Source organism: Elephas maximus, chromosome 8, assembly GCF_024166365.1.
Source record: "Elephas maximus indicus isolate mEleMax1 chromosome 8, mEleMax1 primary haplotype, whole genome shotgun sequence".
NCBI classification, from domain to species: domain Eukaryota; kingdom Metazoa; phylum Chordata; class Mammalia; order Proboscidea; family Elephantidae; genus Elephas; species Elephas maximus.
Genome location: NC_064826.1, coordinates 42,910,024 through 42,934,163, shown reverse-complemented (window position 1 = coordinate 42,934,163; position 24,140 = coordinate 42,910,024). Strand labels below are relative to the sequence as shown.

Here is a 24,140-nt window from a genome sequence, read left to right as displayed (position 1 = left end):
CCCAGTGCCGTCGAGTCATTCTGACTCATAGCGACCCTATAGGACAGAGTAGAACTGCCCCATAGTGTTTCCAAAGAGTGCCCGGCGGATTTGAACTGCCAATCCTTTGGTTAGCAGCCATAGCACTTAACCACTATGCCACCAGGGTTTCCAACAAGAAGAGAAGGGGGAGGAAAAGGAGAAGGAGAAAAGAAGCCTATTTTAGTAATCTAGATAAGAACTAAGGCACTAACAGTGAGCATAGAAAGAAGGGATTGGATACAAGACATTTAGAAATTAGAATCAATTGGTGTTGGTGCTGATAGAAAGCTGAGGGTGAGGCCAACAAGGGAGTAGAGAATGACTTTAAGATTTCTAGGTCAAATACCTGGGAGTGCTATGAATTGAACCATGTCCTCATAAAATATGTATCGAAATTCTGACCTCTGGTTTATACCTGTAAAAGGAAACGCTGGGGGCATAGTGGTTAAGTGCTACAGCTGCTAACCAAGGGGTCGGCAGTTCGAATCCTCCAGGTGCTCCTTGGAAACTCTGTGGTGCAGTTCTACTCTGTCCTATAGGGTCGCTATTAGTTGGAATTGACTCCACGGCAGTGGGTTTGGATTTTTTATACCTGTAAATATGCTCCTGTTTGGAAATAGGGCTTTCTTTGTTATGCTAAAATGTCCAAGTAGAGTGGATTCTAAATCTAATCACTTCTGAGTTATCAAAAGAACAGATTAGACACAGAGACATGTACACAAGGGGGAAGACAGGCAACATGTGAGGACCTGTCTACAAGCAAGGGAATGCCAAGGATCACCAGCAGATACCAGAAATAGCAGACAGATTGACAGAAGGAATCGACAGAGCTGAGGACCCGATTTGGACTTTTAGCCGCCAGAACTGTGAGAAAATACAAGGGTAAGACAAAAAGTATTGCTACAAAATCACAGAAACCTTTGTTAAAAAGAAATATCAAAATGTGAAGCTATTGTTTCTCAACATATCCCCCATCTAGGTCTATACACTTCTGAAGGTGGTGTTCCATCTCTCTAACCCTTCCCTGAAGAATTCTGCGCTCTTCAATTTACACCACATCAAAAATTTGGCATCCTCGAGGGGCTCAAATCATGTACCTTTTTAAGTGTTTTTTGAGTTTTGGGAACAAAAAGAAGTCTAAAGGGCAAGATCAGGGCTATAGAATGGATGGGGTAAGGTTTCCCAACAAAATTCTCGTAGGACAGCCCTTGCTACCCTTGAAGAATGAGCAGGTGCACTGTTGTGATGGAAAAAATTCCTCGGTGCAACTTTCCTGGCCTTTTTCTTACCAATGCAGTTTTCAATTTTCTTAAAATTTCTTCCTAATAAGCCCCCATGATCATCCTGTGTCCTTTGAGAAAATCTATCAAGATTACCCCTTTGGAATCCTCAAAAAAACAGGCACCATAACCTTCTGAGTATTCTTCCCTTTCTTGGCTCGTATTGAGGTCTTCCCAACCTTCCTTAAAACGCTTGATCCATCTAACAACTGCTATTTTATGTGGGCCAGCATTCGTATAAACTTGTTGCAAAGCTTCAATGATTTGGAAAGATGTCCACTTGAGTTTTGTTAAAAATTTGATATTAGCCCTGACTTCAAAGTCGTTTTCTTCCATGGCACAAAAAATATCCTTTTTTTGAAGGCACAAAAAAAAAAAAAAAATGAGTGTATTGCTGAGAGAACTTGTCTGCAGCCATCCACTGATTGCAGAGACATGTTTAAACACTTTTTGTTAAGAATAAACCCATGTATGTATGAACTGGACCCCTAGTAGCAATACTTTTTGACTTATCTTGTTTCTGTTCTTTAAAGTCATCCACTTGTGGCATGTCTGTTACAGCAGCGCTAGGTAACAAAGACAGGGAACAAAGAAAGTTTTAAAAAACCAAGAGCCAAGCCTGTTGTTTTCAAGTTGATTCTGACTCATAGCAACCCTACAGGACAGCGTAGAACTGCCCCATATGGTTTTCAAGGCTTTTTTTTTTTAATCTTTACAGAAGCAGATTACCACATCTTTCACCCACAGAGCTGCTGGTGGGTTTGGACTGCCGACCTTTCGGTTAGCAGCCAAATGCTTTAACTACTGTTTCACCAGGGCTCCTTAGGGGGGAAAATTAGTTCAGTTTTGTATACACTGAATTTGAGGTTGCATTTGACATCCAGATGGAGATACCAGCAGGCAGCTGGATATATAAATCTGGAAATAAACGGATTTGCCTGGTCTGCAGATATAAAATTAGGAGACATCAGTATACGGTACTAGATAATATTACCCATGGAGAACCTGTTAAATGAGAGAAAAAACTACTGTATTGTTTGGTATACAGTCACAAAGGACAGGATCCACTCTGGCTAGTTTAAGAAGAAAGGCATTTATTACAGAACATTAAGTGCCTTACAGAATTTTTAGTAAGACTGATGGAATAGACTGTATCCTAAGCTTCCAGAAACAGTTGCCAAAGCCAAACTACAGAACTGGGCAGCTGAAGAAGGTGCTGCCTCTAAAATAATCAGGGAACTGTAAAGTCAGGAAGCTGTCTGCCAAATTAGAAACTACTGCTACAAAAAAAATTTTTTTTTTTTGCAGCTACCCCAAAACCGTATTGCTTTTGCTCCATGCCCTCACTCTGTCCTCCTAATTCAGTTCCACATTTAAGTCTCACATTAATGTATCTGTCTGACTGGTAAAACCTAAATTACATCCAGAGATCCAGGGCATCTGAAAACTGCTTTGTTTTTATTTATTTGTATTAGCTTTCTAGGAGGAAGCTTAACTGAAATGCACATAGAGTGAGCCAAGCCGCATTACACCTACCATGGAGAACAAAAGTAGGACACTGAGAAAATGAACTTTGAAAGTATGAAAAGTCAGCAAGGAGACAAAGAAGAAATGGTCAGAGAAGTGATAACAGTGTCAGAAGCTGCTAAGTAAAAAGTTCAAACAGCTAGATAAGATCTAAAGAGTATCTGATGAATTTAGCAAAATCAAAATCATTTGGTGACCTTGGCAAGAGCAATTTCAACAAAGTGGTTGAGGAGAATGCCTGTTTGAAATGAGCTAAAAAATGAATGAGAAGTAGAGACAGTGCTTACAAGGAGTTTGTCCTCATCTTAAACATGAAATAACCTCTCAGAGCCTGAGTTTCCTTATCTGGTTAAAAGGATTTATAAACATGTTGTAGGCTTGTCATAAGGGTAAACCTTTTGTGGCCAGGTCTTTACCACTACAGCAGTGTTCAAAAATTTAGGCCGGGTTCTCCCTGAGCAGCTTTTGGGTGTTTGGGTTTGGAAAGCCCAGTCTTTCACCAACTCGACCCTTCCAGGTTCTTTCAAATTGAGAACAGAATCCTAAAACAGAGGGAGATCGAAGTATTGGCTTTATTAATGATAAAGCTGAAATGTAAAAAACAGTTTGGACTTGAGGCCAAAATGTCTTTTCTCCTGAACTGAACTTGGGCTCTCAGCTAGGCAGAAGAACTGGAGGACACACTCTGCCCAGTCTGCTTACCACACGGGAGAACAAGACATGAGAAGGGCCCCTGTCCTTACCAACTATGAGACAAGTAGCGGAAGAGCAAGAACCAAGGTATAAGGCAATAAACGAGCAGTGACTTGATCTAGCAGGGAAACATAAGGAGGCATCAAGAAAGGAATGGAGAGAACAATGGAATAGTGGCCAGCCTGACCCAACAGCCTTCACTATAGCAATCACTCCAGATCAGTAAGCAATTAGGTAGATACAGTTCTTCAAGAAGGATGCAGTTATGGAAGATAGAGAGATATGGAGATAGTTAGATTCCCTTTGAGGAAGGAGTTCAATCTGCTGATTGTCTCCAGCTGACAATCTTCAGAGTACAGCTTCAATATCTGAGAACTTCCTCCCCTGATGTCACACCATTCCCAAGCAGCCTGAATCTGGTGACTAACTGAAATAAAAAATTGAAATAGGAGTATAAAATCCCTCCCATTTGATGGCAATATTTGTTCCAGAAATTCCATGCAGCCTGGCCGGGGCTTTCTTGGGCCTGCATTATAGTTCACCTCTTCCCTCTCCCCAATCCTCTTTCCTCTGCCTTTCTTTCACAGATTATTGATCACTAATAAATGATATATGCTCCCGTACAACCCCATCTGCAACAACAGTGTAAGACAAATAAAGATTAACTTAATGGTGAGCAGAGCTATGCCCTTGCACCTCCCCAGAGAAGAGGCCTTCCAAACCAAGGTTTTCATAAGGAGTTCATCTCACCTAGACGCTCACCTGTATCCAAACCTCTCTGCCTCATACCCATGTCCCATCCCCTACCACCCAGTCTCCACTTCCAGACTCTCTGTATGGTGACTCAATTCACCTCCCTCAGAAAAATCCATTTTATCCCCTAGGAGGCTGTGCTATCCCTAGTCCCATACCATTCTTACTATCACAAGCAGAGTCTCAGGACTTCAGCCAGATGCTTATTGAGGCTTTCTTTTGTCAGTCACCAATGGCCTCTGAAGGGGCAGAACAGGAAGGCTTGAGTTTAAACTGTGCTCTAAGTGCTCTAAACTCAGCTCAGGGCTTCTACTAGGGAGGACTGTGGCTGAATACCTTATCCATTTCCTAAAATAGAAACTTCTTACCAAGATGAGCCAAAGGCTGTCTAATCTCATACAGAGAAAACTATCTTTCTCTGATCAGTATGGTGTTGCCCTTGCCCTTTCTGGAACAATAGACTGCATTTCCTGTCCTGTTTGAGCCAAATTACACCACAAAAGAAACCTCATCAGTTTTCAGTGGTTGATCTCTTTGCCATTCACATGGAATGTAGTCAGCTCTAACGCACAGGTTCTAATTAAACTCCAAAAAAAAAAAAATATGAAGAAAATTGGAGGGGGTGGAAAAGCTTTCGTTTTTCCCTGCCACACTAGGATTAGAGTTAATATATAAAAAAGACATAGCACAATACTTGAAACACAACTAAAAACAACAACAAACCTGTTGCCATTGAGCTGATTCCAATACACAGTAGATTTAAACTCTTTTTTGTTTTTAAAGGCAGACAGGCTAACTATCTCTATTTGTAGATGACATAAGCTAATTCATAGAAAATCCTAAGGAACCCACTAAAAACTTATTAGAATAAATGAGTATAGCAAGGCTATACTCATACAAGATCAGTACCAATTGTACTTCTGTACAATAGCAGTGCATAAACTAAAAATAAAATAAACAATGCTATTTTTATTTATAATCGCATCAAAAAGAGTAGAATACTTACAGATAAATTTAACAAAAGAAGTACAAAACCTATACTCTGAAAACTATAAAACATTGTTGAAAAAAATTAGACATGACCTAAATGTAAAGACATAAATAAATGCTCATGGATTGGAAGAATTAATACTGTTAAAATGGCAATCATCCCCAAGTTGATCTACAGACAGATTCAATGGAATCCCTACCAAATTCCCAGCTGACGTCTCTGTAGAAATTGACAAAGCTGATCCTAAAATTCACAAGAAAATGCAAGGAACCCAGAATAGCCAAAACCATCTTGAAAAAGAACAAAGTCAGAGGAATCACACTTCCTGATTTTAAAACTTACTACAAAACTACAGTAATCAAGACAGTGTGGTATGAACATAGCATAGATAAATAATGGAACAGAACTGAGAATCCAGAAATAAACCCTCACATTTACAATCAGTTGATTTTGATAGAGTGTAAAGACAAATTAACAGAGAAAGAATAGTCTTTTCAATAAATGATGCTGGTACAAATGGATATTGAAATTGATATGAAGTTGGACCCTTACCTGGCACCATATGCAAAAATTGCCTCAAAATGGATCAAGGACCTAAATGTAAGAACTAAAACTACAAAGTTCTTAGAATAAAGGCATAAATCTTCATGACTTTGGACTAGGCAATGATTTCTTTTCTTTTCTTTTTAATAATTTTTATTGTGCTTTAAGTGAAAATTTACAAATCAAGTCAGTCTGTCACATATAAGCTTATATACACCTTACTCCATACTCCCACTTACTCTCCCCCTAATGAGTCAGCCCGCTCCCTCCTTCCAGTCTCTCCTTTCATGATGATTTTGCCAGTTTCTAACTCTCTCTACCTTCCTATCTCCCCTACCGACAGGAGATGCCAACACAGTCTCAAGTGTCCACCTGATACAAGTAGCTCACTCTTTGTCCGCATCTCTCTCCAAGCCATTGTCCAGTCCCTTCCACGTCTGATGAGTTGTCTTCGGGAACGGTTCCTGTCCTGGGCCAACAGAAGGTTTGGGGGCCATAACCACCGGGATTCCTCTAGTCTCAGTCAGACCATTAAGTCTGGTGTGTTTATGAGAATTTGGGGTCTGCATCCCACTGTTCTGCTCCCTCAGGGGTTCTCTGTTGTGCTCCCTGTCAGGGCAGTCATTGGTTGTGGCCGGGCACCATCTAGTTCTTCTGGTCTCAGATTGATGTAAGTCTCTGGTTCATGTGGCCCTTTCTGTCTCTTGGGCTCATAGTTATCGTGTGACCTTGGTGTTCTTCATTCTCCTTTGATCCAGATGGGTTCAGACCAATTGATGCATCTTAGATGGCCGCTTGTTAGCATTTAAGACCCCAGATGCCACATTTCAAAGGGGGATGCAGAATGTTTTCATAATAGAATTATTTTGCCAATTGATTTAGATGACCCCTTAAGCCATAGTCCCCAAACCCCCACCTTTGCTCCGCTGACCTTTGAAGCATTCAGTTTATCCTGGAAACTTCTTTGCTTTTGGTCCAGTCCAGTTGAGCTGACCTTCTGTGTATTGAGTATTGTCCTTCCCTTCACCTAAAGCAGTTCTTACCTACTAACTAATCAGTAAATAACCCTCTCCCACTCTCCCTCCCTCCCCCCCTCATAACCACAAAAGTATGTGTTCTTCTCAGTTTATACTATTTCTCAAGATCTTATAATAGTGGTCTTATACAATATTTGTCCTTTTGCCTCTGACTAATTTCACTCAGCATAATGCCTTCCAGGTTCCTCCATGTTATGAAATGTTTCACAGATTCCTCACTGTTCTTTATCGATGTGTAGTATTCCATTGTGTGAATATACCATAATTTATTTAACCATTCATCCGTTGATGGACACCTTGGTTGCTTCCAGCTTTTTGCTATTGTAAACAGAGCTGCTATTGTAAACAGAGTGTGCATATATCTGTTCGTGTAAAGGCTCTTACTTCTCTAGGGTATATTCCGAGGAGTGGGATTTCTGGGTTGTATGGTAGTTCTTCTTCTAACTTTTTAAGAAAACACCAGATAGATTTCCAAAGTGGTTGTACCATTTTACATTCCACCAGCAGTGTATAAGAATTCCAATCTCTCCGCAGCCTCTCCAACATTTATTATTTTGTGTTTTTTGGATTAAGGCCAGCCTTGTTGGACTGAGGTGGAATCTCATTGTAGTTTTAATTTGCATTTCTCTAATGGCTAATGATCGAGAGCATTTTCTCATGTATCTGTTAGTTGCCTGAATATCTTCTTTAGTGAAGTGCGTGTTCATATCCTTTGCCCACTTTTTGATTGGGTTGTTTGTCTTTTTGTGGTTGAGTTTTAACAGAATCACATAGATTTTAGAGATCAGGCACTGGTTGGAGATGTCATAGCTGAAAATTCTTTCCCAATCTGTAGGTGGTCTTTTTACTCTTTTGGTGAAGTCTTTAGATGAGCATAGGTGTTTGATTTTTAGGAGCTCCCAGTTATCGGGTTTCTCTTCATCATTTTTGGTAATGTTTTGTATTCTGTTTATGCCTTGTATTAGGGCTCCTAGGGTTGTCCCTATTTTTTCTTCCATGATCTTTATCATTTTAGTCTTTATGTTTAGGTCTTTGATCCACTTGGAGTTAGTTTTTGTGCATAGTGTGAGGTATGGGTCCTGTTTCATTTTTTTGCAAATGGATATCCAGTTATGCCAGCACCATTTGTTAAAAAGACTATCTTTTCCCCAATTAACTGACACTCGGCCTTTGTCAAATATCAGCTGTTCATATGTGGATAGATTTATATCTGGGTTCTCAATTCTGTTCCATTGGTCTATGTGCCTGTTGTACCAGTACCAGGCTGTTTTGACTACTGTGGCTGTATAATATATTCTAAAATCAGGTAGAGTGAGGCCTCCCACTTTCTTCTTCTTTTTCAGTAATGCTTTACTTATCCGGGCCTTCTTTCCCTTCCATATGAAGTTGGTGGTTTGTTTCTCTATCACATTAAAAAATGTCATTGGAATTTGGATCAGAAATGCATTGTATGTATAGATGGCTTTTGGTAGAATAGACATTTTTACTATGTTAAGTCTTCCTATCCATGAGCAAGGTATGTTTTTCCACTTATGTATGTCCTTTTTAGTTTCTTGTAGTAGAGCTTTGTAGTTTTCTTTGTATAGGTCTTTTACATCTTTGGTAACATTTATTCCTAAGTATTTTATCTTCTTGGGGGCTACTGTGAATGGTATTGATTTGGTGATTTCCTCTTCGATGTTCTTTTTGTTGATGTAGAGGAATCCAAGTGATTTTTGTATGTTTATCTTATAACCTGAGACTCTGCCAGACTCTTCTATTAGTTTCAGTAGTTTTCTGGAGGATTCCTTAGGGTTTTCTGTGTATAAGATCATGTCATCTGCAAATAGAGATAATTTTACTTCCTCCTTACCAATCTGGATGCCCTTTATTTCTTTGTCTAGCCTAATTGCTCTGGCTAGGACCTCTAGCACAATGTTGAATCAAAGCGGTGATAAAGGGCATCCTTGTCTGGTTCCTGTTCTCAAGGGAAATGCTTTCAGGCTCTCTCCATTTAGAGTGATGTTGGCTGTTGGCTTTGTATAGATGCCCTTTATTATGTTGAGGAATTTTCCTTCAATTCCTATTTTGCTGAGAGTTTTTTTTTTTATCATAAATGGGTGTTGGACTTTGTCAAATGCCTTTTCTGCATCCACTGAAAAGATCATGTGGTTTTTGTCTTTTGTTTTATTTATATGGTGGATTACATTAATGGTTTTTTCTAATATTAAACCAGCCTTGCATACCAGGTATAAATCCCACTTGGTAGTGGTGGATTTTTTTTTTTTTTTTTTTTTGATATGTTGTTGAATTCTACTGGCTAGAATTTTGTTGAGGATTTTTGCATCTATGTTCATGAGGGATATAGGTCTGTAATTTTCTTTTTTTGTGGTGTCTTTACCTGGTTTTGGTATCAGGGATATGGTGGCTTCATAGAATAAGTTAGGTAGTATTTTGTCATTTTCTATGCTTTGAAATACCTTTAGTAGCAGTGGTGTTAACTCTTCTCTGAAAGCTTGGTAGAAATCTGCAGTGAAGCCATCCGGGCCAGGGCTTTTTTTTGTTGGGAGTTTTTTGATTACCTTTTCAATCTCTTTTTTTTGTTATGGGTCTATTTAGTTGTTCTACTTCTGATTGTGTTAGTTTAGGTAGGTAGTGTTTTTCTAGGAATTCATCCATTTCTTCTAGGTTTGCAAATTTGTTAGAGTACAATTTTTTGTAATAATCTGATATGATTCTTTTAATTTCAGTTGGGTCTGTTGTGATGTGGCCCATCTCGTTTCTTATTCAGGTTATTTGTTTCCTTTCCTGTATTTCTTTAGTCAGTCTGGCCAATGGTTTATCAATTTTGTTAATTTTTTCAAAGAACCAGCTTTTGGCTTTGTTAATTCTTTCAATTATTTTTCTGTGCTCTAATTCATTTAGTTCAGCTCTAATTTTTATTATTTGTTTTCTTCTGGTGCCTGATGGATTCTCTTGTTGCTCACTTTCTATTTGTTCAAGTGGTAGGGACAGTTCTCTGATTTTGGCTCTTTCTTCTTTATGTATGTATGCATTTATCAATATAAATTGACCTCTGAGCACTGCTTTTGCTGTGTCCCAGACGTTTTGATAGGAAGTATTTTCATTCTCGTTGCATTCTATGAATTTCTTTATTCCCTCCTTAATGTCTTCTATAACCCAGTCTTTTTTCAGCAGGGTATTGTTCAGTTTCCAAGTATTTGATTTCTTTTCCCTAGTTTTTCTGTTATTGATTTCCACTTTTATGGCCTTGTGGTCTGAGAAGATGCTTTGTAATATTTCGATGTTTTGGATTCTGCAAAGGTTTATTTTATGACCTAATATGTGGTCTATTCTAGAGAATGTTCCATGTGTGCTAGAAAAAAAAGTATACTTTGCAGCTGTTGGGTGGAGTGTTCTGTATAAGTCTATGAGGTCAAGTTGGTTGATTGTTGTAAGTAGGTCTTCCGTGTCTCTATTGAACTTCTTACTGGATGTCCTGTCCTTCTCCGAAAGTGGTGTGTTAAAGTCTCCTACTATAATTGTGGAGGTGTCTATCTCACTTTTCAGTTCTGTTAAAGTTTGTTTTATGTATCTTGCAGCCCTGTCATTGGGTGCATAAATATTTAATATGGTTATATCTTCCTGGTCTATTGTCCCTTTGATCATTATGTAGTGTCCTTCTTTATCCTTTGTGGTGGATTTAACTTTAAAGTCTATTTTGTCAGAAATTAGTATTGCTACTCGTGCTCTTCTTTGCTTGTTGTTTGCTTGATACATTTTTTTCCATCCTTTGAGTTTTAGTTTGTTTGTGTCTCTAAGTCTAAGGTGTGTCTCTTGTAGGCAGCATACAGACGGATCGTGTTTCTTTATCCAGTCTGAGACTCTCTGTCTCTTTATTGGTGCATTTAGTCCATTTATATTCAGCATAATTATAGATAAGTATGTGTTTAGTGCTGTCATTTTGATGCCTTTTTGTGTGTGTTCTTGACAATTTCATTGTTCCACTTACTTTTTTGTGCTGTTTTTCTTTGTAAATTGTGTGTTCCTCATTTTCATAGTAGTTGAATTTATGTTTGCTGAGTCATTATGTTTTTCTTGGTTTTTATTTTGAGTTACGGAGTTGTTATACCTCTTTGTGGCTACCTTAATATTTACCCCTATTTTTCTAAGTAAAAACCTAACTTGTATGGTCCTGTATCGCCTTGTATCCCTCTCCATATGGCAGTTCTATGCCTCCTGTATTTAGTCCCTCTTTTTGATTATTGTGATCTTTTTTTTTCTTTTACATATTGACTTCAATGATTCCCTGTTTTGAGCGTTTTTTTCTTTTTAAAATTAATCTTAATTTGTTTTCGTGATTTCCCTATTTGAGTGATATCAGGATGTTCTGTTCTGTGACCTTGTGTTGTGCTGGTATCTGATGTTATTGGTTTTCTGACCAAACAATTTCCTTTAGTATTTCTTGTAGCTTTGGTTTGGTTTTTGCAAATTCTCTAAGCTTGTGTTTATCTGTAAATGTTTTAATTTCACCTTCATATTTGAGAGAGAGTTTTGCTGGATATATGATCCTTGGCTGGCAGTTTTTCTCCTTCAGTGCTCTATATATGTCATCCCATTGCCTTCTTGACTGCATGGTTTCTGCTGAGTAGTCTGAACTTATTCTTATTGGTTCTCCTTTGTAGGAGAACTTTCTTTTATCTCTGGCTGCTTTTAAAATTTTCTCCTTTATCTTTGGTTTTGGCAAGTTTGATGATACTATGTCTTGGTGATTTTCTTTTTCGATCGATCTTATATGGGGTTCAATGAGCATCTTGGATAGATATCCTTTCGTCTTTCATGATGTCAGGGAAGTTTTCTGCCAACAGATCTTCAACTATTCTCTCTGTATTTTCTGTTATCCCTCCCTGTTCTGGGACTCCAATCACACGCAAGTTATTCTTCTTGATAGAGTCCCACATTATTCTTAGGGTTTCTTCATTTTTTAAAATTCTTTTATCTGATTTTTTTCCAGCTATATTGGTGTCAATTCCCTTGTCCTCCAGATCCCCCACCCTGCATTCCAATTGCTCGAGTCTGCTCCTCTGACTTCCTATTGAGTTGTCTAATTCTGTAATTTTACTGTTAAACGTTGGATTTCTGAATGCTGTCTCTCTATGGATTCTTGCAGCTTATTAATTTTTCCACTATGTTCTTGAATAATCTTTTTGATTTCTTCAACTGCTTTATCAGTGTGTTCCTTGGCTTTTTCTGTAGATTGCCTTATTTCATTTCTGAGGTCATCCCTGATGTCTTGAAGCATTCTGTAAATTAGTTTTTTATATTCTGCATCTGGCAATTCCAGGATTGTATCTTCATTTGGGAAAGATTTTGATTCTTTAGTTTGGGGAGTTGTAGAAGCAATCATGGTCTGCTTCTTTATGTGGTTTGATATCGACTGCTGTCTCTGAGCCATCTCTAAGATATTGTAGTGATTTATTCTATATTTGCTCACAGAGTCTTATCTTGTTTTGTTTTCTTTCAATATACGTAGATGGGCTACTAGATTGTGCTGTCTTGATTGTTGTAGTCCTTGAATCACTTATTACCTATTACCAGCTGGTTTGGGCTGTTACCAGATATATAAGCCTAAGAGTCCATTCACTATTCTTGAGTAGAATCTGATTTTGGGTCATCAGGTGTGTGGTACAGACTGTCACCTATCCACCTAGAGAAGTAGTGGTGATAGTTGTGTGTACCAGATTCTAGTAGCAGCAGGGGGTCACTCTCTGGGGGGGCAGGATGCTGACAGGCCTCTCCCAAGTGCCAGTGAGGTAGGTGTGTCTCTATTCCTAAAGCACTTTGGTGGGTAGGCTCTGCAGCTGTACCTTAGGCACCCAATGCAAGTACCTCTACAGATTGGTAGATGTCACCCTCCTTAGACCCCTAAGGCAGGAGGCTAGGTGTTCTGGGGGGAGCTTCAGCCCTCAGTTCCCTGTTGTGGGTCAGTGAGGGCTCTGTTGAATACGCAGAGATATCAGACTTGAAAAACTTGTCTTTCCAGTAATCCGCTAAAACAATTACAGTCATATCCCTATCAGAATTGCCTTTGCAGTATAATAGCCACCTTGTTCCCTGTAGGGATGAAAGCCCCAAGACTGTGGATCACATATGTTTGGCTGGAGCTGGTTCTGTAGTTTTAGTCCAATTAGGGAAGGATTTTTGGTCCCTAGGTTTTTGTAGCTGCTTCTCTCAGGCCAGGAGAATGGGTTAGGAAAAAACCAAAAAAAGAAAAACCACAGCACACTTCACTCTCTGGCTCAGGAAATTCCAATGTTAATGAAGCCGCTTGGGAAGGGGAGGGGAGGGTTCAGATAAATAGGAGAGAGTAGCACCCCCGAATATAAACAAATTTACTTATCTTGTTTGTTGATGACTGTTTTATCTGAGATTCCCGAGGGGTGTGTAGCCTGTGTGCGTTGTCTGGGTTGAGATTGCCCCTGAGGGTCAGGCCCGCGTCCTGTGCTTGTGCTGTCTCAGAAGCTGTGGTCAGCTCCTCCGCTCCCAGTCCAAAGCCCAGCGCCAAGGTTCCCCAGCTGGGACGCCACACTCCAGGCTCCAAAACCAGTTGCTTCCTCCCAGTGACTTCTCCTCCTGTCAGCCGCGTCGCTGTGCTGCCTGCGTGCACTGGCTGGGCTTCCCCTGGGGTCACTTCTGGGGGCTAGGGCTGCGTCCCGTGTTTGCGCCATCTCAGGATGCCATGCTCAGCTCCCCTGCACCCAGTCCAAAGCGTGGTGCCAAGGTTTCCTGACTGGGATGCTGGCTCCAGGCTCCAAAAACAGTCGATGCTTCCCTGTGGTTGTTCGTTCTCAGTCTCTGTCACTCAGGTCAACTCTTTAGATCTGTGTTTGATGGTCAGGGTTTGTAGATTGTCATGTATGTGATCAATTCACTTGTTTTTCCAAGTCTTTCTTGCAAGAGGGATCCAAGGTAGCGTCTATCTAGTCAGCCATCTTGGCCCCGCCTCCCCTAAAGTCTTTAATGGAGCCCATGGACAAGTTATTTAACATCCTTAAGTCTTCATTTCCTCACTCAGTGGACTGGCTTGTTAGAGTTCAGACTAGTTTGGGATATTTTCACTTATCCCTCACTGGGGACCCAGCAGCAACATAGGCTCAGCAATGATTTCTTGAGTATCACATCAAAAGAACAAGTAAAAAAAGAAAAAGAAAGAAAATAAATTTGGTATCATAAAATTTTTAAAAAAGTTTTTGCTTCAAAGGACACAATCAAGAAAGTAAAAAAGCAACTCACAGAATAGGAGAAAATATTTACCAATAATATATCTGACAAAGGACTTGTATCTGGAATATATAAAGAATTCTTATAACTCAATAATAAAAAGAAAAATATGCCAATTTTCAAAAGGGCAAAGGATCTGCAGAGAAGATCAATAAATGGCCAATGAGCACGTGAAAAGTTATACTCATAGACATCAGGAAATGCAAATCAAAACAGCAATGCAATACCATTCATACCCTCTACAATGGCTATACAGGCAGTCCTCAGGTTACAAACATTCAATTTGTGTACAACCTGTAGTTACAAGCCAACTCCTGTAGAATTAAAAATTCATACAATGGTTCATAATAACGAATGAGCACTACTTTGAGATGTGCATTAAAACATTATTATTTATTACTGTATTATTATGTTAAAGATGTTTTAGTGTATCTGGAAGTGTTTCTTTAACATTCTTACACATAGAAAGGTACACTATATACTATATACTAAGATAAACATTTGACTAACTGACATTTACTTACGTACAAATTCCACATAAAGACAGGACTGGAATTCTTTTGTAATCCAAGGACTGCCTGTAATCAAAAAGACAGATAATAGTAAGTGTTGGTAAGGGTGTGAAGAAATCTGAACCCTTATACACTGCTGATGGGAATGTAAAATAGTGCAAGCACTTTGGGAAATAGTCTGATAGCTCCTCAAAATGTTAAACAGAGTCACCATATGACTCAGCAATTGTACTCCTGGGTATATACCCAACAGAAATAAAAACATGTCCATACAAAAACTTGTACATGAATGCTCATGGTAGCATAATTCATAATTCCAAAATGTAGAAATGACTCAAATGTCAACGAACTAATGAATGTATAAATAAGATGTGGTATATGCATACAATGGAACATTATTCAGCAGCCATAAAAGGGAATGAAGTACTGATATATGCTACAACATGGATGAACCATGAAAACATTATGCTAAGTAAAAAAAGCCCAGTCACAAAAGGCCACATACTATATGATTCCATATTAAATATCCAGAATAGGTATTATCTATGGAGAGAAAGCAGGTTAGTTGCTTCTAGGGCAAAAGGCATGGAATGGGAGTACCGGGGGGATGCCACTGCAGGGTTTCTTTTTGTGGTGCTAAAATTGTGGTGTTATAAAATTGATTGTGGTGATGGTTGAGCAGCTCTATGAATATACTAAAAACCATTAACTGTACACATTAAATGGGTGAATTGTATGGTACGTGAATTATATAGCTCAATACAGCTGTTAAAAATAAAGGTGAACAAGTGCTTCTAATGAAACTGAGGAAAAGAAGTGAGAGAGAGAGTATGAGTATAAATAAGTTCACTGGTTGGTGTCAGGAGGTTGAGAAAAATTTCAACTGAAAACTCCAACTTTCTCACTAAAATAGATGGCAAAATCACCTTCTGAGAGTTTATAATCAGATAATGGGTATTTCAGAGGCAAAGACTGCCAAGGTTATGCCTTTCCAGGTGATGACAAGATCTAAGGTGTGTCATGTGAATAGGTGGCTGACGTGGAGTGGAGGGAGAGGTGGTGGTAGAGGCCCAGACATCACGAGGCTTAATACACCCTCAAAAATACTTGTTGAATTGAATCAAGTAATTGCTTCCTGTGCTAGCGCTGTATGAGACGGCATTAAGGCATGAATGCAACCTTTAAAATCTTAGACATTGTCAATACAGTTGCCCTAGGCGAATCTCATTTTTATTCTACTAAATCAGGGATGGGTTTATGTGCTTGAATGAAGACTATGCTCAAGTTACCTCTGGTCTAAGGAAGAGAAAAAGGAAAACTGTTAGAAGAATAAGCTTCCAGAAATTTAGAAGCAAAACAATGAATACAGAAAACAATAAAGTATTAAACACCTTTATTTACTGAGTCAAGAAATTCACTTAAGACTCTCTTCCTTTGCAGCTTTAAGGTCAGTAGAGTCAGAGGGAGGTGTCTGGGAGTCCCTAAAGGGATTTTCCCCGTCACCTCACCCTGATTCAAAGCAACTTCTCAGGTCCCAGCTGACCTCCAGATCCCTGGGATTAGCCTGATTTCCTTCCATGGAGATCACCATCCTCTCACCTGTGGGATACCTGGGGTGTGCTCCCCATCTCAAAATAAAGTTTGGAGTTGAGCACAGCCTCTCAAAACAGTCTCCTTCTACTAACATGCACATACACACACACACAAATACACATGTGTGATATCAATGAGTTCAGGCAGGAAATACAAACCATTTTAGTTATTTTAAGCAAAAAGGAATTGCGTATTTACAAATTAACTGGAATGGCTGGAGGAGCAGGCTCCAAGGTGAGCCTCCAGGAATAACCCTCAGAACAATGAAGAACTGATCCTCCAAGTGAGCTACTATCTCTGTAGCCATCAGGAAGATGAGGAATCAGGAAATCACTACTGGAACTGTTGAGTTCATGACGCACAGCTGTTATTATGGGTTGAATTGTGTCCCCTAAAAAGATATGTTGAAGTCTGAACCCCTGTACCTGTGAATATGATCTTGTTTGGAAAAAGAGGTTGTCTTTTTATGCTATTAGGACATACTAGAGAAGGATGGGTTCTAAACCTAATATCTTCTGAGTGTTATAAAAAGAATAGAATAGACACATGCATGCACACACACACACATACATGCACGCACACACGCGAACACACACACACACGGGGAGACAGATGCCACGTAACCATCACTTGCAAGCCAAGGAATGCCTGGGGCCACCAACAAAGAAGATCCGTTCCCCAGAGCTGATGCTCTGATTTTGGACTTTAGCCTCAGAAACTGTGAGACAATAAATCCTTGTCCTTTAAAGCCATCTCCTTGTGATATTTGTGTTACAGCAGCATGAGGTAACGAAGATAGCTGTGATTCAGGGACAAAAAGTTGGGATCAAGAAGCCATCACTGCCACACCGTAACTGTCTCTCAACACCCATGGAGCTAGTGGCTAGACACTGGAACACCACAGTAGAAAACCCCAAAGATCATGCTTGCCAACAGAAAAACAGCCAAAATATAGAAGGAAGATGACTTCTATTTCACTTCTAGAAAAGTCAGGGAAATATGGTTTTCAGCTTTCTACCTTCTGCAGTACAAGAAGACATCAAAAAAGATGGAAATAGATATTCAGTACCACTCAGCTTCATCAAACACACACACACACACACACACACACACACACACATTCTACCCCTGAGGACAAGATTCCTGGCCCTTTTTGTTATATGAATTTTCCTGGCTACTCACAGGAAACAGGAGATGATATAAATGACAAATACGGAAAAATTACAAAAGCTCCAAAATTTCACATGAGCAATAAAATCTTAACCTCTAGAGTCCCTGATTATTGACTCTCTCTAAGGTGTTAAATGGATGTCCTATGGACATCTCTATGCTTTTAATCTGCTTGAGGTCCAGACTCATCAATGCTGTCTAGTATTCTGTAGTAAAAAGTCTGACTCCACTTCAATGTTTGATCACCAACAGCTCTCAAGCCCCACCACTACTTCCTTCCCTTCTGCCCTGCATCTGGACAAACTGATGAGAAAACCTGGGTGCTCCCTCCTTTTGTGCTTGTGGGAAGTTCAAACCATGTAAGTCTCTACCAGGGTAAGGGACCCCTCTCTGCAGGCCCACCTCCTAACCACCAAAAGACTGAAGCAAGTCACCCCTCCCTGCTCGCTCATTTTTGGACTTGCTTGAGAGTCTTCTCTGCTCTTCCCCAGAAAGCCTCGTTATATTAGTAATAAACATTTTCATTCCTCTTGGTGTGGCATCAGAATTTCAATATTCAAGACAAATTTTGGGTGGGGAGTTCATGTCACCTCTGCATGGTGACCAAAACTATTATTGGCTCTGTGAGCAGGATGTCTAGGTGATAACCACCACCTCTAGGAGGTCTTCCTTCTCTTGTTTTGGCCTGCTAAGTAACTGATGAGCAAGCACTATGAGCTTCTGTTTGCTGGTTAGCTTGCACTTGGAGCTGTGCTGCTTTGTGCTGCATTTGCTGAGTCCTACTGAGCTTCTGTTACAGATCTAACTGGCCTAAGATGGAAGTTTCAATAATTGGAGTTGAGGGACAGCAGTGCAGAATTAGGGTCTTCCTTACAGCACTCCTGGATCATGTGTCTCAGCCTAGACCTATCTTTCTGTCTCAGATTGAATATCATGTGGCATGATGAGATCCACACTCCTAAAATCAGATAGCTTATTAAAAAAAAAAAAAATGCCATCAAGTCAATGGCCTTAGTCAATATTGGAGCTCAAATTACAGTTATACCTGAGAATCAAACTAAGTTTAATTAAGGTACACTCTATACTCATAGGGAGTTGCCAAATATAAAACAGAGCACAAATATGTATGCTTTATCTTAACCATCTTAACTTCCCCATGGTCATAGCACCCATTGCCCTAAAATATCCCATAGTGTACATGAATGCTCTGACCTAGGAAGTAATAAATTAAAATTAAATTATGACCTTGGCATTTATAGTCAGCTTGATAAAGTGAGACCTTCCCCCGGAAGCCTCCTCTCCCCACCCCCATTAAAATAGTTAATACAGCCCAGTATAAATTAAAATGGAGCCTTAAAGGATTAAAACTCATTATACAAGGCCAATTTGGAGAAGAACAATTATCCCCATTGTTTCTCCATTTAACAGCCCAATTTGGCCCATTCTTAACCCTGGAAAGAAGGTATGGCACCTCGCATGGATTAATGCAACTCTGCATGCAGCAGTCCTACCCACAAAGGTCCCCATACCAAATATTTTGAAATTACTGATTCCATCCAAAAACAATAGTTGTAGATTTGGTTGATATGTTCTGTTCAGTGTCCATTTCAACAGTTTCTCAGCCCCAGTTTGTCTTCATTTTTGAAGGGACACAACACACCTTTACCTGGATATCCATGGGAGACTTTAACAGCCCTGCCATTGAACACAATCTTTGCAGACAAGATCCAAACCTGATCCAGCTTTCTCCAGGAACACAGGTATGACATCACATTGATGGCATCCTCCTCTGATGAGATTTATTTGACACATTCATTCAGGACATACAAATATTCACAAACGAACTCACAAAAAGGGGATGGACCATTGTCCCATACATAGTAAAGGCCTTGCCATCTTGATTAAATTCCTGAAAATTATTTGGTAAACTGAGGCCATTCCATCCCTGACACTGTCAAAAAACAGCTATTGACCCTCTCGGTACCTATAACACTAAAACAAGCCCAACAACTTTTAGGCCCTTTTTGGGTTCTGGAGGCAACATATTTCTCATTTACAAAGTTTGTTTAAGCCCATTTATGCTGTTCCTTGGAAATCAGCCTACCTTAAATGGGGTTCCCTAAAAAAAAAAGGCTCTAGAATGTGTTCAAATTGCTATACAAGAGGTACTCCCATTAATGCTCTCCCACAGATTCACCTCCTCTCATGCCTTCTGGAGTCTCTGGAAAACCTATGATGGCCATAAATTGCCCATGAACTTCTGGTGTAAGAAACTGCCTTCCTTGGGCCCACATTATATGCCATAAGAGTGGCAACTGCTGGCCACATACTGGGCTCTCCTGGAGACCAAGGCTCTTACTGGCCCTGGGCCTGTGACCCTTTGTATGCAGCTGCACATTATGCTTTGGTTCATGGAAGCAGCACTCCACAAACTTGGATATACCACTGAGGCCTTCCTGTGAAAACTTTATTTATAATTTGAATGCCTTTAGAGGAACACTGTAGTTCACCACAGGCTCAACACTCCTTAACCCAGCCTGATGCATACATTTAAATGACCTGTGAGGCCCCCATGGACTTTAATTTTGTGTATGGAATTATAGGAAAATTAAATACAAAACCTCTAGGACTTAGAGCTTAACATGGGGGATTTATCATTGAGGCTGATTCATTTGCTCAGCAAACATTAACTAAGTCCTAGTACCTGTTACTTGCTAGGCAATACAAATATAAAAGTGAAAATCTCAGTTCCTTCCCTCAAATATTTCATCATCTAAGTAAACTGAAGAACAGTATAGTTTAGTAAGCATTATGATCAAGGGATGCACAGGATTCCCAGCATCCTTTCCTAGGATGGGCATGGGAGAGTAAAGAAAGATTTCACAGAGAGGGTGTCTCCTAAACTATGTGTTGCAGGATGAATGGGAATTATCCACCGGAAGAAATAAGAATAAACTTTCAGGCAAAAGGACCAGGATAGACAGAGTTGGTAAAAGGTAGAGAGACTTGAGAAGATAGCAGGTTCCCAGAAGGGTACCCCAGGTTATTCAATATGGCTGAAATTTCCAGTGCCAAAGAAGATGCATCAGGATATGATGTGCCTGGGGACACCCAAGTGCAAATGTCCTATACCAGTCTATTGTAAATAAACTGACCCAAGACTCATAAGGGAGAGCTGGGCTGGAGACAGGATTTGGGAGCAATTAGTGTAAGTGGGATACATGAAATCACCCAAGCAGTGAGAAGTCCCATAAAGTTTTCTAATATTTTAAAGACAATTACAGGGAGAAGAGTTTTGAAGGAAATTGAGAAGTGGCAAGGAAGAAAATCAGAACAGACTAATATTTTACCAATGAAAACCAACAGTAAAGAATTTCAAGAAGGAAGGAGTCGTCAGCGCTATCAAATGATATTGAGAAGTCGTGTTGGATTTACCAACCAGGATATGGCAAAAGCAGTTTCAAGGAAATAGTGTTGGTAGATAACAATGGACTGAGGACTGAGTGGGAAGTAAAGGCTGGCAATGTAGCCTATCCCTTTAAAAAGCATGACTGTAAAAAGAAGGACAGAGGGGATATAGGGTCATAGAAAAAGATCTTAAGATAGGAAAGGCATTAGTTTGCTTACATGCTGAGAAGAAATAAAGGATGACTATGGAGTAATTGGTAAGAGGTCAGTAGAATCACAACACTATGTAGAACACAGATTGAGTCATGACTCTTTAGGCAAGAGGAGCAAAACCTCTTCCACAGAGTCTGAAAGGCAGGAGGAAGAAAAGTGGGTGGTAAGGATGAAGATAAGTTTGCAGGTAAAAGTGGGGCAGGAAGTTATGAAAATTCTAACTTGATGGTTTCTATTTTCCCTGTGGCTTAGAGGGTGACAGCATTAGCTCAGAGTGAATGGGAGGTGATGGAGGAAGAGATTCAGGAATTTAAGGAGTTTGTGGGGCTCTACTGGTGAATATGATGGCTATTGGGATAGGCTTTGAGCAGACTGGGAGAGGAAGCTGACACAAACAGATGGAAGGGTTGCTGGTCAACAAGACGGCCCAGATAACACTGTAATTCATAGACTCCCAGTGCTACCCATCTGCTCATTTGCATGATTTTACACAGCTGTGCTCAGTAGGACTGGACAATCAGTTGGTATGGCCCAGGTTTGGAGTTTTGCACTGCTGGTACAGTGAAAGAATCTCTACAGAAAAAGGGAAAGGGAAGGAAGGAATAGGAATTAGACTCCTAGAATGACTATAAAAGAAGGTGGAGATAAGAGGAGGCTTGTTGATTGTCAGAAAATGAGAAGGGGGTCCTCACTACAGTAAGTCGTGATGACTTGGAAGGCTGTAAAGGAATGAGAGAAATTGAAGTATGAGATTGAGGAAAAAAAGAGGAATAGTAGAATTTAAGATGTCAGAGTGGAGTAGTTCTGACAATGGGAGTGTCCAGGACAAGACCTGGGTGGGGATAGCTGAAGAGAGAGCACAGATAGAGGTCACTGGTGTTGAGGAAGTCAATGATAGAAAATTATCATATTACAGTTGACTGAATCATCCACACAGACATTAAAATCACCAGAATATTGGCAAGACTTTGAGCAAGGAAGAAGACAGTACCAAAATGTTTAATGAGTGTGTATGGGTGGGTGGAAGGGGTTTGAGAGTGACAAGAGAGATTGAAGAGTAGTATAGTCAAATGGCATAAGGATCAGTGAATAAAGTTTTGTTTTTTTAAAATAGCATTCCAAAATAATATTTTTAAATTGCATGTTTATTACAAAATGTAAAACATAGAAAAGCATAGTGAAGTACATAAAAATAATCTATAATCCCACCTTCTACAGAAATTATACTTTAACAACAAAAAAATCATATTGAAGTTTTATTATATAGCCTACTTTTAATCACTTAATAATAGATCATAAACTTTTTCTATGCCATTAAATATTCTTTAAGCATCATCAATTTACAGGGGTTTGTAGTATCCATATTTATTGAACTATTCCGTTATTGTGTTGGGGTTCTCCAAGACCACTTTCAGGCTTGTTGATTCACTAGAAGGACTCACTCTATTCAAGGTTACAGTTTATTACCATGAAATACAGATTAAAATAAGCAAAGGGAAAAGGCACATGGGACAAAGTTTGGGAAAAACCAGACACAAGCTTCCAAGTGTCTCTTTCAGTGCAGTTGCCCGGGGATGTGCCTAATTCTCCCAGAAACAATGTGTGATAGCACACACAAAGTGTTGCCAACCATGGAAGCTCGCCTGAGCCTTGGTGTTTGGGGTTTTATTAGTGGTCACTCATGTAGGTATCCAGCACCTATGTGACTAACCTCAGCTACTCAGAATCCAGTCCTTCCTCCTCCACTACCCCTACCCTCACCAAAAGCAAAAACAGGCATTCCCCACAAATCACATTGTTAAGATAAACTTATCTGGTCAAACAGGTATATCTTGGCCCAAGGCCTCCAGCATACAAAAACACTCTTATCAGATAGAATATTCCAAGGGCTCAGAACAACCCTACCTACTTAACCCTTTCCTGCCCACATATTATTAGACATTTGGTTGTTCCCAAATAATTGCTATTACAAATATGTTTGTAGATAAACAATCCATAATTATTTACTAAGAACAAATTCCTGTTTATTCAAAGGACATCAATGTTTTAAAGGCTTTTGATACATATTGTTGCATTGCCCTCCAGTTATGCTGTACTAATATCTACTCCTACTAGTGCAGCGTGAAAGTTCCATTTCCCTGAATCCTTACAAAAACTGGGCATTATCATTAAAAAAATAATTTCTCATAAGTAAAAATTAGTATCTCCTAATTGTTTTAATTTACACTTCTTTGATATCTAGAAGGTTGAATATATTTGTATTGGTTTACTGGATATTTGTGTTTCTTTATTTGCATGTGTTAATTCTCTGTATGTGTCTGAATTCCCTCTGTTTTCCTTGAGGTTTTAATTTTTTAATTGTTTATTTGTAAGGACTTTTAAAACATATTAAATGTATTAACCTTTCTCTGTCATATATGTTCCAAATATATTTTTTCCCAGTTTGTCATTTTTTTTATTTCATTTATGGAAATTCTCTATTGAACAGAAATGTTTTCATTTTTAATAATCAAATCTCTCCAAATTTTTCCTTTATATATTTTTAATGTGTCAGTCAGCTTGGAAAACCATCACACAGATTATATAAATATTTTTCTATATTTTTATTATTCACATTTATGTTCTTAATCCATGTGGAATTAATTTTGGTGCATGGTCTAAGGCAGGAAAACTTTTCAACACCATCATTTGCTGACAGACTCTTCCTGTCCCCATTGATCTAAAGTAGTATTTTGTCACATACTAAATTCTTACATTGACTTGAATATTTTCTGGCATTTTTCTATTCCATTCTGTTATTTACTAGTTTATTTGTATACCAGCATAACACTATTTTCATTATTGTTCCTCTATGGTATTATTTAATATTTTGTAGGGCAACTTCTCTCCAGCATTGCTGTTCCTTTTCAAAAATGTTTAGTTAGTCTCAGGACCAGCTTCATGGATATATGGCCGATGAAGTCACACGGGACCCTGCACTCAGAAGGGCTCCATGCTTGGTTTAATGCTCTGCTGTCACTGTCTTTAAATTCTTAATAATTTTATCTTTGAACTTGTATGTCTTGAGTAAAGTGAAATAGGACAATGGAGCATGTTTGTGAGCAGAGGAGACAGGCACAATATGTGTATTCATAGTTAC

The 24,140-nt window shown here is 39.2% G+C and overlaps 1 long non-coding RNA gene across 2 annotated transcripts in view; it reads left to right on the top strand.

Annotated features, from left to right (window-relative positions):
- LOC126081519 (uncharacterized) overlaps positions 1–24,140 on the top strand; it is a 93,942-nt gene that overhangs the window by 42,152 nt on the left and 27,650 nt on the right. The window contains exons 2-4 of one of the 2 annotated variants that reach the window (XR_007518416.1): positions 17,633–17,739; positions 19,028–19,140; positions 20,655–22,079. This is a non-coding gene — a long non-coding RNA (uncharacterized LOC126081519). Of the gene's footprint in view, positions 1–17,632; positions 17,740–19,027; positions 19,141–20,654; positions 22,080–24,140 lie in introns of those variants that run through there. The other variant, XR_007518415.1, reaches the window with a different exon arrangement.